Here is a 16,795-nt window from a genome sequence, read left to right as displayed (position 1 = left end):
CCTTTCTGCCTTCCATTCTGTTAGCATGCAAACCTTCACCAGCCTCAGTATCACTGCTGTCCTCTGATTCGCTTCTATTAACCCCGAGGTGGGAGAGGAGGAGCAAATAAAACAAGATCTAAAAAGAATCGATAAATGTTTCATCAGATTTAAAAGACGGCGTTAGCCTCAGTTTTATGGGTACGAGGCTACAGTTTCAGGGTGGCCAAGTCCTTGGGTTTAAAAGAAAGGTTTATGGTGCTGTAAACATAGCCCAATTCTCTTTTCCATTTCGACCACATAAAGTCGTGACAGATCAGTAAATCTACACAGGAGAGTGGGAGCTCTTTGCCCCCCCGCTCTTTCTCCTCTTCAGGTTTCTTTCCTTTCTTTGCAGTCAAGAGCACATCAAGGGTAAATGCCAGGATCAGGCTTTGAGTTAATTGTGAATTGTAGCAAAGAGGAGCCGTTCTCAGTGGTGACATAACCAGAAATGTGCTGAATACACACCATGGACCAGACACTTATTATCTATCAAACATGAAAGATGTAAAACTGCACCCGGCCAGTTCTTAATACTTGTGGAAATATATATATATATATATATATATATATATATATATATATATATATATATATATGAAATAATTTGAGTATAAAAATTATTCAGTCTGAGTCATTAGATTTGGAAATGATCTAACCTTCATCCTGGAGTCTGCCTCTGGCTTTAACAAATCTGAAAGAAGGATTAAAGCTTTATGAAACATATGTAACAATCTAATCTGAGCTCAAAGATCTACTGACAAGCTTTTTAGGGCTTTCAACAACAATCCCATGCTTCAATATTTAAAACATAATTATTATTCTACAATAACTTCATCTTCCATCACTCATCTGCGTGGCTGTGATACTTATTGTATAAAGCTCTGACTGTAGGATGGGTAGATGTCATCAACATAAACATGTTGAGGTATGTTTGTGACAGTTCATTATGTGTCTGTACCAATGATTGATCCAATAGTTGTCAAGATCTCACCTAAACTGTAACCTGCTGGCAACACAATGCAAAGGAAGGAGATCAACAAATGGCTCAGGGGAGCTATGTTAGTGCCTGTGATTGCCTCTGTCTCAGCATCAGTGTGACTGCTGCCCAAATAGACCCAGATGAATGTACAAGCACTTGAGACAATACCCATAAACAAAAGACAGCCCCTCTCCCTGGTCCCCCCTGGACCACATAAGGAGCAGAGTGCAGAGTTAAATTTAGGTCAGCACTTTATTAAATGTAACAGATGCCTCGGTCGGTCTACCCCAGGGCTAGGGAATTGCATTTGTGCTCTGCTCTGACAGAATGGCAGACAGTTATGATAAGAGAGAGGCAGGGTGGAATCCACTTAAACTCCAACCACTGCGGGAAGCCAGCCAGGCCAGTGTTATCCTCCACAGGCAGGCTGCGGGAGAGAAGGCCAGCACAGAGGTAACAGGTGGCAGAGGCGAGATTTCCCAGACCATGGGGACGGACCGCTCTCCAGCTAAATGCTAACATGCTAATATGCTCACAATGATAATGTAGTTCATTTTTACCATGTTCACCAACTTAGATCTTAGAGTATTCATTCTAGTGAACACAACAAATGTTGATGCAAAGTTTCATTAGTTTTGCAGGTATTTGATCCTGAACCGAATCCTGAAATTTTGACCTTGTGACGGCACTAGATGAAAAGTCATGGGATCACCAAAGTCACTGAACTTCATCCTTTGGGTGTATGTATCAAATCCCATCGCAATCCATCCAGTAGTTGGTGAAACATTCAGGTACTGATAACAGACACTGTTCAGGTCTTGCCTGTGTGAAATTATCCTGAAACAATAAGAAGTAATACTTATCTTATTTTCAGTAATTTAATGAGTTTTAATTTGCTTTTAATTAATTAACACATCAAAGAAGACATTTCCTCTAATCATATTTCTTTTTTATTTTGTCCAAAACAAACCAAAACAAAGAACAGAGAAGCTGAGACTACAAGACACGATGCAGGGGTGTGACTTGTTCTCTGCTCAGGACAACACTGCTTTTCTGTATGTTTACGTAGAAAATAGGTAGTACTGCATGTAACATGAAGAATTAGTTCTTACTGCAGTGGCCCTGTTTCGAGTCCAACCTTTTGCCCTCAGCTGCATCTCATCCCCCCTCTCTCTACCAGACTTTTCTGTCTCTCTATAACTGAGTCTGTCAAATTAAAGCCCCCCCCTCCCCCTTAATAAACTGAAAAGTACAATTACTCAATGCATCAATCACCAATATGAGCACAAGCACAGTTTTTTTTAAACCGCACATACAAGCTCAAAGATAATACATCAATAATCATGATTATTTCATCAGTATTATAAAATGTTCCATTATTTAAGGTTTGTCAGTTTTTTGTGAACATTTCTCTCTATGTGATTTCCAAGATGTACTGAATGAAGAGACTATTTTGTCACACAGACCCATCTCTTTTTTCCTGTGAGGTATTTGTTGTGATTAATCTCTGCTTGCCTCCAGGATGTCCTGTCGCTAGGTATTCATGTGACCAGCTGGAACCACCAGATGTGTCAATGGATTCCTACACTGAGCGATTGACTGCTGTTCAGTTTCATAAGCGGGCCGATTGACTGCGGCTCGGATTCATAAGCTGCGTGATTGACTGCTGTTGGCACAATAGCTGCCAGCGGCGCAAGTGGTGGCTGACAAACGACAGAGTCGAGTTGGCAGCAAGGGAAATTACCTCGGCTCTCCGCAAAGCCACCCGGCAATCATCCCACATCCCCGTGTCTGTCTCACTGCCTTTTTACTGCCACACTCAATCACTGCCAAACAGATAATACAGACAAAACTCCAGCAGGGGGGTTTGTGTGGAAATGTGCATATGAGCGTGGGGTTATTACACCCATCAGTTGTGGTGCTACACAGCCTGAGACATTTCACATTTGCACTACAGACAGAATAGCCTCCCTGGTGTATATACGTAGGACAATCAAGACACCTAGATGATTATGAACATCTGTGAGCTTCCCACCGTAACAAGCGACACGTCATTAAATATAACAAAATTAATGTGATGGCAGGAAATGAAGAAAAAAATGATCATGAATTACCATTCTTCTCTCAAATTTAATTGTCTTGAGGAAACCTAATCACTAAGTGCTGACTACTAAAGTCAATTTGTATTATGTTTTAATTGACTGTACAGCAGTCAGGTGGCACCTATTATGAAGAGTGGGAGAGGAAAATACCACATTATGCTGCATTAAAGTCAGTTAATTGGAAAAGTCCTCTGCGAGGGTCTGCACTCCTTCACTGCCACTGCTCTGTCTCTGTAATTATTTTCATACACTTGCTCCTCTGCAGCATCTCTGCTAATAAATGTTTTTGTTCTGGCAGGGCTGCGATGACACGAGATGCCATCTTCTCAGACAGACAGTTTAACCTCACAGGAATCCTTTCAGACTCTGATTAATGGCTGTTTGTTGCAGCTCAACAAAGTCTGAGGAGGCTTCATTGTGTAATGCTGCTGTTTCAAGGCTGCGTGTAAATACAGAGAAATAATTTTAGTGGTGTCTTATTTAGTCTGACATTATTACATTCACCATCTTCTGTCAAAGCAGTAAAGAGGAATCAGCATAAGGCTGCGTTTTTTTCTTACTTATTACCCCACCCCTCCTAAATAGGAAGTCGTAACAAGAAAAAAAATATTTCATAATTGCTGGAAAATGCATAATTTGTTCATCAAGTAATTAGTCAAAGCTCTGCTGGTGACTGGGACCAAGTGTGAACCACTTAACGTCTCTGTGCCACTCAGTGAGTAATATATTCTACAAGCAAATTAAAATAGGCATTGTTATCATGGTCCAGTGGGTGAAGTGGTTTAAGACGATGTTCTCAAATGGACCATGTCTTTCACAGAATATGTTTAATTACAACTTTTTTGCTCAGTGCATTTTGGAGGAAACAGAGGAATTGGTGCCTGGATTGTGTTCAAATATGTCATCACATCATCAGTGTGTTCCAGACACACACACGCGCATGTTCACACACACACACGTTCAATCAGTTTAGATAATGTTTTTAAATATTTGTCCAAAAAAAGTTTTACTCTGTAAAAAAAAAAAAAAAAAAAAAAAAAATACACATAAAATAAGGAGAATCCCATTTTATTTTTCAGCTTTTAATTGGCTGTTCTAATCAAAGAAGTCAGCTTGTCTTTTTTTTTTTTTTTTTTTTAGTTAAATTAACCATGTTTTGGTTACCAGGGACAAATGTAGCATCAAAACATAGGTAGGTTTTTTCAATTAAAAAACAGATTTTGAGCAGCATAATATTTCCTCCAAAAATGTTTTGGTAATTGCAAATGAACAGAGATTTAAGTATCCAGGGTTGCTCATAGTTTTTCCTGTCTCAGAGAATTACATCATTTTCCAGCTGTTAAAGAACAATACTACTATGTTTGCAAAGTTTAGCTCCCTAACTACAAATCATTTGCCAACTGTTCTGCTCCCAGTTGGCCTCCATACATTTCTATATATCATGGATTAATGCACACTTGAGGCTAATTCATTATAATGCTGTATATAAACAAACAGTAACTCCACACTGACATGATAGAATTAATATTTTTGCATGCCATGTGCACCTTGCAAATGGCCAATAATAAACAAATTATTATTATCTTCTGATTTTTGGGTTTGAAATGGTACATACTTCCTCCAGGAAGTAGTCTTATGCATACGTTTGACATGGCTCAATCTTTAACCTTCTCTCACATATTCAGCTGTTATATGTCACCAAACTAACTGCAGGGCATGTACATAAAATAATTACAATCTTTAGTAGTGTTACAAATGCACTGTGTGCAAGAAACTGACGGCCTCACTGTTTTTTTCCTTTGGGCTTATCCTATTTTTATGGACTGGCTGCTGAGGCCACTCAGTACAACAAACCCCCTGTACTCACCTCGGCTGCTGCTGGTACCAGCTGTCGTAATTGCTGTCCTGCACACGTGCAGTACATGCAGAACTGCAATCCGTATGTCAAAGAATACTGAGGAGACCGTTATGGGAGTTTGGGGCTCACCACATTCATTCATTTACTAGAATCAGAGGGTAGATTTAGTGCTTGTTATCCTGTGAGCCTGTGGATATCATTCCTGCTGCCTGCGGACGTGGGCCAGACTCACTGCTGCAATTTAGTTGAAAGTTGCACAACTTTTAGTGCCATTTAAGTGTTTTGTTTTTTATATAAAAAGTTATATTGCCTCCATGTCCTCCCCGTGGTGGGATCAATAAAGTCCTATCTTATCTTATCTTATCTAAGATTAACATAAAGTCCCCCATCGTAATGTTCACCAATCCTCAAACCCTACAGTAATCAGACAGTTTCAGGTCTGTAGATTATTCCAGGAAGTCGGTGGCAGCATATTTAAAAGCTTTTTTGCCAAATTTTTATGAGCTAACCAAAGGCAACATGCATGCAAAATGCTCTCTCATTGGAAAGGCGTTTTCAGTTCTTCAGAGTGCAGGTCATGTGGATTTTGGTTTACACATTCATGTACACAGATATGAGGAAAATAGCCCAAGCAGAAATTTTATATAAAAGCCAACCAATGCAAAAGTCTGCAGACATACACAGAGGGCTACTTAGCAGCACCACACAGACTATAGTGATGTGTCAGTCACTTCTAAAACATAGAGCACAATGTTACACAGTATTCAATTTCTTTAGACACTCGTAAGGTTTATTCATAAAGAGCAGATCATCTCAATTCAATATAGGTTAAAAAAATTTTAAAAAGTTGCCCGGAGGCAGAAACAGTATTTATTCCTAAAGAAAGAAACTTAACCATTTCAGTTCCAACCCCTTGAGCATTGAGATCTTAGGATGATTAGATATTACTTCTTTTCCATCTGACAATAGCAAGACTTTGGATTTGAGCGTATTTAACACTTAAATTGAGTCAAATAGGACAAAGACAGACTGGAGGAATGTGCACTAGGGGGGAGGGGGATCAGCAATAGATAATTGTATCAACTGCTTAGAAGTGGAACAGAAAATTTGATAAATAATCAAAGACAATATTTTCAGTTATGGAAGACAATGACCCAGCAAACTTGACACATTAGATTCTAACTGACAAATAATTTTAAAACTAACTTACAGCATGCCCACATAAGCCAACTTTGTGGAGTCTTTCCACCAAGGTTTTTATATTTCAGGAATCTCATTGTTGATTTCATTAGTTATCAGCTTTTTGCAGCTTTTGCGAGGATAGTGTAACATTTTGATTTACTTCCACTCAATACCTGCATATCATGCTAATGTGTGCTACATTCCCAAGGTCTGAAAGGCACCTAACACAAAACTTGAAATACCAGATACATTTAGAGGTCCAGATCTCTGTATTCTGAGGCAACAAAACAAAACCTCCCAGCACTACTCGTGGCTGATGTGAAGTGTGTGTGATTAGTAGTAAATGGGCTTTAACAACTGGTATGGACATTTTTAAGAGCTCAATATTACCTATTAATCAGATAAGTGTACGTCATAATTAAATAAACTAAAAATACCACATACAAGATTTTTACTTGATAAGAAGATTCTAAATTCAGAAATATGAGATGTGAGATTATTTGATAATTCCAAGAAAAAAACATGAATTTCTTTTTCTTGCTAATTGCTATGTGCTTCTGTAGATTCCTGATTAACTATAATGTGAAATAGCTGTCTACTTATTAGAGTCAAAACCATAATGTACGACCTAAGGTTAAATCTGAGGATAGCCCACTGCTCAGTGCAGGGCAAATGATAGGGAATATAAATGACTGTCCATTACATAACCATTCATCCCAACACAACGTGATCAATGGTTTCATTTGGATGGTAAAACATGGTGAGCCGTTGGGACTGTAGACTTACTAGTGGATGCTGCTTATTGTTTCACTGTTTAATGAGGCTCCATTGAGGCCTTCTCATTAAAAGAGTTGTCAGTGGTGGTAATCTAAGCGTGGCCCATAAACCCATAACACACTGTTATGACCTAAAGCATTGTTGTTGGACTCCAGGCCAAGATAATATAATATGATGTAAAAGAAGGGGATAATGTTGAGAGTCTCAAAACAGGATGTGCTTGTTTTTGTTCTCCCTGGTTATTTAGATCAGTTTTTCTTCTTCCATTTTCCTAAACCTCTATTACAAAACCATGAACACTAGATCAATGTGATTGACTCCTTTTTTTTCTTTTAGCTCCGCTGGTTGTGGCAGCCAATTAAACTGAGTTATCAAAACTGTAGAAGCCTGCCACAGTGTCACTGATACAAAAGGAGCCCGGTTTGCAGACAAGAGGCTCATTCTCCTCGGAAAAATAATACCAATGTTGCAATGACACCACAGTGAGAAAGGTTTATGAGGCACCATGTATCAAATGGTTTGAGTTCAATAAGCATTTTGGATAATAGAATGTGAGTTTCAGCAAGTGCAACAACAGCAACAACAAAACACAATCAATGAGGGGGAACCGTCAGATGGGTCCATATCTTCAGACACAGGAGGTGCTACAAGAAATACACTTCATGGCCCTGTCATTTATGCACCTACACTGTAACAAAATTACCTTAAAATGTACAGTAACTTACTGGCAACAATTGGCCAGCAAGTTAAATATGTTTTACAGTAGACATATTGTACTTCCATTCACAGTATTTGTTTATTTACTGTAAAATAAAAAACAATTAAACACTGTGATTTCAGTTGTTTTTACAGTATTGAGTGTTTAACTGTAAAGTAAATACTAATTAAATACTGTGATTTCAGTTGCATTGTTATTTTTTTGTGGTATTATATATGGTAATACAGTACTATTAACTGTAGGTAACAGTTGATCGCTGTAAATTCAGTTTCTCACTGTACAATTTAAATACTGTATCACTGTGATATACTATTAACCATCATCAACAGAATGACCAATATTATAAAATATTTCAATTAACTACAGAAAAGAAGAAATTTTTTAAACACAATTATTTATTCAAGACATTTGGTGAACAAGAAGATGATAAAGCACAGGTTTACCAAACTTTTCAGAACAAGTACCACGATGTACCAAACCACTCTGTCTACTACAACTACTCAGGCCCGCCACAAATAAATAGTAGTAGAGGAGACATTGAATAAACTGTTGTCTTAAAACAACTAACAATTTTTAAAATATTGCCATTATAGAAACAAGAAATAAAAAATAAAAAAGCCAGTTATGTCAGCTGGCCCAAAAGCTCAAACTATTAACAGGCAAGCTTCACAATTATACATTTTTTAAAAACACAACAATATTATGTAAAATACTTAACATTTGCATGAACAATGCATCTGGACACATAAGAAACTTCATAAAGAGAAATCCTCTCATTCCCCTACCACTTGAAATAAAGGTCTATGGCCTCTTGACTGCCCTGAACTTGGAGACCCAGATCCCAGTTGGACCCTGAAATTAAAGAAGAAAACACATTAAAAATTACATTATTACAATTACTTTGTCAGTGTTTGCCCTAGCTTTTTTGTCTTGGGGGGTTAAAGGGGGCCGCCCCCCAAATACACTGTAGGGGAAACACTGTTTGTAATGCACCACGTATGTGATGAGGGTCTACCATGGTGATGTCGTGTCAAGGTACTTTTCCCTTATAGAACGTGTGTCAAATATCCCAAGATGACAGCGCTGCATTCAGTTGAAGGTAGCCTACATTTTGATTCAAGATGCAATTGGCTTTATGCACAGCTCCACTACTTCCTGAATTAAGCCAGCTCCTTTATTTCCTGTCTTACATTATTAAACCAACTGATTAATCCAGGTGTGTCTGACCATTGTTGTGAGGTGAGACACACCTGGATTAATCAGTTTGTCCAATAATGTAAGACAGGAAATAAAGGAGTTGGCTTAATTCAGGAAGTAGTGGAGCTGTGCATAAAGCCCATTGAGTTTAGCAATGTGTTACAATTAGGGATGCACTGATACCTATACCGGTATGATGGCATTAAAGGCATGAAGGCGACGCTGGATGCAGTGACGGGGAAAAAAATCCACTGTACTGCATCGCGACTGTTCTCGATCTGAGGTAAAGAGTGTGTGTGTGTGTCTGTCTGTGTCCAGTGAGTGTGTCTGTCAGTGTCCAGTGTGTGTGTCTGTCTGTGTGTCAGTGTCCAGTGCGTGTGTCTGTCTGTGTCCAGTGTGGGTGTCCATCTGTCTGTGTCCAGTGTGTGGAAAAATAAAATAAAAAATTCAAAGCAACTTAATGTGTAATGGCGTAAGTACTCAGTATCAGTATCGGTGAGTATGGAAATGCAAGTACTCGTTTTGGAAAAAAGTGGTATCAGTGGATCCCCAGTTAAAATGCTTAAAGAGATGTTGAATTAACTGTGTTTTTAACATGTTTTTTATTGACCATGAATTACAGCATGTTTGATTTTTCCTGCTGAAGTCAACTCAAGAGCCCGGTGGACCATAGTCTCAATCACCATTCAATCACTAACATAACAGTAACTTAACACACATTATTTAATAAAATATTTGATTTAGCATCTTTAAATAAACCATCTTGAACTTTTAATGCAAAAGCTATTATCAGAACCTCACCTGCATCTAGTCAGTTTGCCAATCGAACTCAGTGAAGTCCCTGATGAAGGAGATTACATGCATGAAGTCTTCCGCTTCACCACTCTCCCAGTCCTCCGGCTCATCTGCTCCTTGGCACTGCACTTGGTGGACTCAGGATTAATCCTGACTAAAAACCTATGAATGAGTATAGGAGTTAAGGGTGGGACAATGTGTACATGTTAATGAGTAATCAGTTAGCAAATCATAAATGTCTACCAAGAAAAACAAGGAAATTACTTTTCTGTTTACTGCAGAGTGGAGGATCCATGTTTCTGACAAAACACTCTAAACCAGTGATGGTTTTACAATCAACAATCTATGATAATTAATACCACTGAACAAACTCCAGTGTTGCGCTGGCTTCCACCTGATACTCTAGGTTGAATACATAGTAACAGGCGAAGAGAGTGGCCAAGGCAGTGGTGAAGTCAACCAGGTGAGCAGCAGGTGGAATTACGACGCTCCCCTCGATCGACAGCATCCATTTTTTTGCAGTCAGGATTGTCTCTCCTTAGTAAAGAGAGACATTACAAAATTATATTTCATAGCAATTCATTATATAAATGATTTGTCCCACATAAATGACTGTAAAAACAGATATGATATGGGTTGATCAGAAGTTTATATATTTATTGTTTATTAGAAAACTATTTACATAAAAGCTTCTGAATTTTGCTTCAGATAAATGTTTTGGATCACAAGAGTAAGAGAAGTATTTACAGAAAAAGGTTTCTGCAAACACTTAACATGAATAAACTTCAGTGAATCAATAAACACGTGCAGGGTATGAAGTAAAATACATTAACTTGAGTTTCTGTACTCCACATAACTTCCTTGGTTTGAATCGGTGTGAATCCAAAATCAGTCATTTTCCATAAGTCAAGGTAAACTTTAGCACTAAGTGATAACTTACTGTTAATAGATAACTGCATGCATGTCCACATGTGGAAAATATTACATATAGGAATGTAATTTACATACAGACAATGAAATGTTATTGTAACTGAAGTTACCGTGTGCTAGCTTACACACAGAGTAAGCTAACTGTATGTAAGCTAACTGTAGAGTAGCAGCAGTATAACATCTTGTGGTAAAACCATAGACTGTAAATGGTAAAACACTTTACTGTTGTGTTTTAAAACTGGTTCTGTGAATCAAAGGTTATTGCCTGACTTCATGAGTGTTAACGATGACAGCGGGTTGTCGGTGTCGTTAAGTTACAAAATTATAACGTAATTACAGTGAACTGTGCTGGAGACCTGCAGACCCAGCAGATCAGTGTTATTGATTAATATTTATTCTCGCAGTGCAATCGATCATCATGTAAGTGTGCGTTGATATTAAGTGTCATTCACTGTTTTTAGTTTTTCGTTAATTTCATTGTTAAAAACGGGCGTCAAAACATCTGTTGGAATTATTCTCTCTCTTTCAGAATAAGTAACATCACTGTCTGCTTGGATTGATTATTGCATCTGCACCCACTCAATGCCACTGAAGTGAGTATTAGTTTCTATTATATTATTTATTGTAAAAGAGTACAGCAGTTTTTACAACTAAACGGAGGGAGTACTGTATTTTCAGATAACTGCGGAGTTAATCTAATAAGAGTGCTTCTTATTTTACCTTTTTCCTGCTAGAATATCACACATATCTCACTATTACAGTGTTTCTTTCCATCTGGCCAAGGTCTGGATCACTGGGGACAGCTACATCCATTGTGGAGCCCAGAGAGCTACAGAGACCACGGGGATCAACCTTGGTGATGATGGTGTCTCCGTCCATTGGTTTGGCTGGGGTGGTCTGAAGGGGAAGCTGTCTAACACCTCTACTACTTGTTACTAAAGATGAGGGATTGAACCATTTATTATGCAAACTTGTGACAGTTCACCTTTACCTTGAGCCACAAAAGTATTTTATTTTTATAAAAGTTACTGAATTTTTTTTACATACCTTTCCAGTATTGTTGAAGGTTAATGATTTTGTTGAAATTGATGATTTTTAAAAGGTGCAATAAAAGTATTTATGAATCTCTTGGTCTAAGTTTGTTGATGGTTTTATGGTATACATTTTGACAATCCTAGAACACTGACAATGAAGGATTAAAAGCCAGTTTTATGTACTTTATGTACTATGAATTATCAACTTCAATGACACTGAACACTCATTCACCAAACTGTACTGTTAAATTCATCACAAGGTGTATGGTAAATCTGGAAAACCCAGGCAATAGTTCTGTAGTTCATAGAAAATGCTCTCAGTACACTTTAATCACAGTAGGTTTATTTAAGATTCCATAAACAAACCTACAATCACAAATTAGAAAAGCACATTAAACACATTTCAATGACAGAAACAGCAGATACGAGTTAAACTAATGTGCATAAGCTGTACTTCACTATACAAAAGAAAAACCAACCAAGGACATACAATATCAATTTCTTTACTGCTTACTTAACTTGACTTTTAAAATATCACTGTCAAATCTGCAGTACACACCACAGATTTTGTAAGGCTAATATTTCTGAAGTGGTAACAGCAGCACACATCTGTTACAGGAGTCACATGTTGCTTCTGGTTACATTTCTGGTTTGACAGTGCCAGCTGTTGTCCAGTGAAGATCCTTTAAATGTCAAATTGGGAAATACTTTCATTTGTGAAAGTGGTGACTAGAGTAAGACTAGAGTAACACCAAGGACAAAGAATATTAAACTTCTACAGAACTGGTCTGTCTTTCCATCAGAGGCACCTGAACTGGAAGTGGTTTTCTGGCATCATCATCACCATCCATTTGAGAACTAAGGATGTTGTCCATGCAGCCTCCTTTCTCCACAGCCAGATGAATGGAAACGAATAGTGTGCTCCATACATGAGGTCCCACTTCTGTTGGCAGTGGTCCTTCAGCTTTCAGCGTGGATACCCTTCAAATTACAGTAAAAGACTTTAGTTCAGACATGATGGATCTCAGTTTATCACATACATAAACCAGCTGTCAGGATAACTGCATGAATGTCTACTTCAGTTGAGAAATATTGTGTTTGCACTTACAGCATCAAATGAATTAACTGCTACATGTTATGTACTAATGTTATTTTCTACATTGTGTATTATACATAACTTCTAACCGTATTGTGATGATCGGAGCGAATGAACAGAACTTCTAAATAGAGATTCTAACGTGTGCCTTTTGTGCACAACACACCACAGTTAACACTTGACTTCACGGCGACATAATCTCTAGGGTACTTCAAATTATGAGCATATCTGATTGTCCAGTAATAAGAATATCTGGGTCAAATAAAAACTGGAAATTGTGATGGTAATTTTGGCTAGCAAAAACAGGCTTAAGCTAAAAATAAAATGTACTTACCGTATAATCAATTCCTCAGAGTGTCTTTTGTTCAACGAGTCGCTGAACAACGCTGACATTTTAGGCAAACAAAAAGTTTAAACTAATTTTCACGAACTGAAAACACGATGACCGGTTGGTGTAACTGGATGTGGAAAACTCCAGGACGAAAACACAACACCCAAAAACAAGTTCACGGCTAATTCAACATCGTTGGTTCTGTGAGAAGGGACTTCTCTTGATTGACAAGTGGCATGTGTCAATCATACGTTAGCCACGCCCCAATGCATACCCTACTTTATCGTCTATTTTAAATTAAATGGGACTATAATTTTAAAAATGAACATCGTGTTGTATTGAGGAAGACTTGAAACTAGCGATTGAGACCATAAACTCGTTAGGAAAACGTTTACTGGGGTCATAAACCAAGTGAGAAGTAGGGTCATTTTCTCATAGACTTCCATACAATCGGACTTCTTTTTGCAACCAGTGGTGTCGCCCCCTGATGGTCATTCGATAGAATGCAGGTTTAAGGCACTTCCGCATTGGCTTCATTTTCCGGAGCCAGTGTCGACGTCCATTTTTATATACAGTCTATGGTCAAATACAATCTTAATTATGTGGTACAAGGTGCAAGCTGGAATTTTTTTTTTGCTGCTAGTGATGGTACTTACTGATTTTCTGGAAGTTCAGATGTGTGTTTGGCTGGCTAATCCACAGGATGTCCCACAGATGCCAAGGGTGGAAAAAAACTCCTCTACCGCACAGCGAAACGATAACAAACAGCAAGTCTCCAGGAGCAAGCTTTAAACACGTCTCTGTCTCAGCTAACGTTAATGTTTTTTGTCGAAAAAGAAAAAAAAACGACCATCTAATCTGTCTACATAAGCTAGCTACCTGTAGGCTAATGGCTGTGGAGACACCTCTGTCTTTTTGCTGAGTAGTAAAAGAAAAGTAAAAGAAATCAACACAGACGGCGAAAATACACACAAACGCAACAACAATCTACACAAGCACAAGACAAAGCCTTGAGTGACAAACAGAAATGTACATGCTACCGATAAGTAAGGAGCTTTCTGGTCAATAACAGAGTCAGAGCTGCAGGCTAGCCGTCTCTGCTGCAGCGCTGTGTTCGCGGGTTTTTTTTGTTTAGCAATGACGTGACTGGCCGTTTGAAGCATGACCGTTGATCTGTCTTGATCCTCATTGGATGAATTGAAAGTGAAGCGAAAGAAGAGAAAAAAACGTATAGCGTTGATACAAAATAAAAGTCCCAGAGTTAAAAGTCAAAATGATGAGTTAAGAAGACATAAATATAATATAAAAATATAATAAAAATATATAAAAAAAGAGAGAGATACTCATTGTTTTTATTATGATACACTTAAAAAAAAAATCTAACACACACAAAGGAAAATACAGTAGTTTACCTTACTATTTACAGTACTATACTAGCTATTGTGATTTTCTTTACAGTAACCCTTTGTCTACTGTGATTTTCACAGTAATACTTAAACTACTGTGATTCGCTTTATTGTAAAATGTACAGCATTCTACTGTAAAAATCATATACAGTAATGTTACTGTGTTTACTACAGTAAATAACTGTAGATTTCACAGCCATTTGTTACACTGTACTCTCATACATTATCATGCTTGAGCTCCTCTTCCTAGTCGATCAGCCATGACTTTGGGGAGAAACTGAATGACATGCTGAATTTATAGGGTAACTCTTGAAAGTGGAACTCAACAATTGTCCTGCATTTAGAGACCATGGTGACATGAAACAACCATCAGGTCATTGTTGAAACCTGTGGTGCTGCTATGTCATCTTTACTTTCTGCATGGATAGGATGTGTGCCATCCAAGATCCTGGATGGGTCTCATGGTCTAGGTCTTCTCACAAAAGTTACAATATCTATGGTTCAGGAACAAGACTAAGCCACTCTCTGACTAATTCAATCACCTGCACCTTGCTGCTCTAACCACTTGTGCCTCACCAATTCATTACCTGTTCATAGGTGTGTTTAAACCCTTTCTCTCCTGTTTGTCTCAGTTCGCTCGTGTCCTTCACTTGTGTCTTATTCTCAGGTCTTATGTGAGAGGGATCAATGTATGTTTTGTTCAGCAACACCACCTGGCTACAGGTAGCTACTGCAGAGGGAGAAGATCTGAGGCCACAGCCACAGGGTCCTGGTTTTTCCCTGACACACAAGTCCATTAGGAAGCGTTCCTCTAATGGCTTCAAGTATCAGGCTAAACCCTGGCCATGTGGCCTTAACTGTGTTACATTTTGACATAGATGCACAATAAACAGATGATATAACATGACAGAGTATTTACTAGTATAATGTGAACCTCTGGTAGTTTCAGCAGTGCTGACCTCAACCACCATCTCATTTTGCCTTATAACTTCAATTACAAATCAAACCCCACTTGCAGGCAGTTATTAACTGGGTCAAAAACCCCTGTGCAACATGCACCTGTCTGAACGTCACTTCCTTGTGAAAAAAATGTGTAAAAGTATAAAAAAAATTCTCCTTCATAATTTTGCATTTGGAGTGTGGCGACACCTATTGTCGGTGATGGTATTGTACACCTCTGGTCGTCAGTGCTTCCTGGTGACACCTGGGCCCAGTGTTCACCAGCCTATAAAAGGCACTTCCTGTTACTCACGTCTCTCTCTCCCCTCTCTTTGTAGGCATCTCCAGTGGTGTTGGGAGCTGCTTTGGTTCTTCTGTTATCCGTTTGTTTATTTTATGCACCCTACAACACCTACACCCATGTCCACTCACACAACACACACACTTCACACTGACTTACTGATTGTCACACTCCATGAGTTAGGTTTTGTCTTGTTTGACATTAACATGGTGTGTCTCCCTCCTTGTCATGGCTGTGACAGGAGCATCAAAACTCTTTCATTAAATTGTTATCATGAAAGTACACAAATGATACCTGCAAAGATTGCACTTTCAGCCAAAGAGTAGTTTGGAAAAATTATTTTAGCATATTTCATGATTTTGCAACAAAAGCACCACCAATAGTCGCCAATCACAGAGCCTCAGTAGGGCAGGAGAAAACTACTGGACTAAGTTTAATGTTAAGTTTAATGCCAAAATATGCAACACTTCCTGTTTTGACTGCAACCTATAGGAAGTTGTTTCTTTATAACTTGCAGATTTGTGCAGATCCGACTCACAACCTAAGTAAGTTTTGCAATTTCTCTAAAAAAGTGAAGGAGTAAGTGGTGGTATCCTGTATGAGATGAGGCAGCCTTTCAGAATGGCGAGAGCAATGACCCCACTGAACTTCATGAACATCTGAGAAACTTAATCCCAACTTGGACCTTTGTTTTGGGGAGCTTTGGAGCCTGCTTGTCATGTCCATTACAGAACTCTGAAATGTTTGCTAGTTCTGATGTGTGTACCAATTCTCATGAGTTTTTCAATTTTCATGGCCCTAAATATGGTGATTCTGGGTTCAGGCCCTTTTGTGCTTAACAGAAGGAAGCAGCTCAACCAACCAAGATTAAAGCTGTGAGCAGGAACAAGTGCATCTCAGGCACAAGAAAGCAGAGCAAAGTCACTTCAGCTACTTTAATTCTGAAAATTCTGTAAAGAGTGAGAGGAATCACACGCTTGTTTCATCATCACAAAGCAGCATTCAATAATTGTTCTGTCATTTGTCCTCATTTGTCCAGTACATACATACACTGACTCTTTATCCATCCAATGTGTGTGTGTGTGTGTGTGTGTGTGTGTGTGTCTGTGAGCAGAAGACACCTCCC

At 38.4% G+C, this 16,795-nt stretch overlaps 1 long non-coding RNA gene across 1 annotated transcript; it reads right to left on the bottom strand.

Moving 5' to 3' along the window:
* Positions 1-5,986: 5,986 nt before the first annotated feature.
* LOC139613613 (uncharacterized) lies at positions 5,987-15,722 on the bottom strand. Its single transcript, XR_011686792.1, has 3 exons — positions 13,680-15,722; positions 9,639-10,169; positions 5,987-8,492 (listed from the first exon to the last, which is right to left on the bottom strand). It is a non-coding gene; the product is annotated as an uncharacterized lncRNA (long non-coding RNA).
* Positions 15,723-16,795: the final 1,073 nt, after the last annotated feature.

This window comes from Trachinotus anak, unplaced genomic scaffold (assembly GCF_046630095.1).
Source record: "Trachinotus anak isolate AG129_WGS33_773 ecotype Australia unplaced genomic scaffold, CSIRO_AGI_Tana_v1 ptg000032l, whole genome shotgun sequence".
NCBI classification, from domain to species: domain Eukaryota; kingdom Metazoa; phylum Chordata; class Actinopteri; order Carangiformes; family Carangidae; genus Trachinotus; species Trachinotus anak.
The sequence above is the reverse complement of the archived record's forward strand: the minus strand, read 5'-3'. Positions and strand labels throughout refer to the sequence as shown.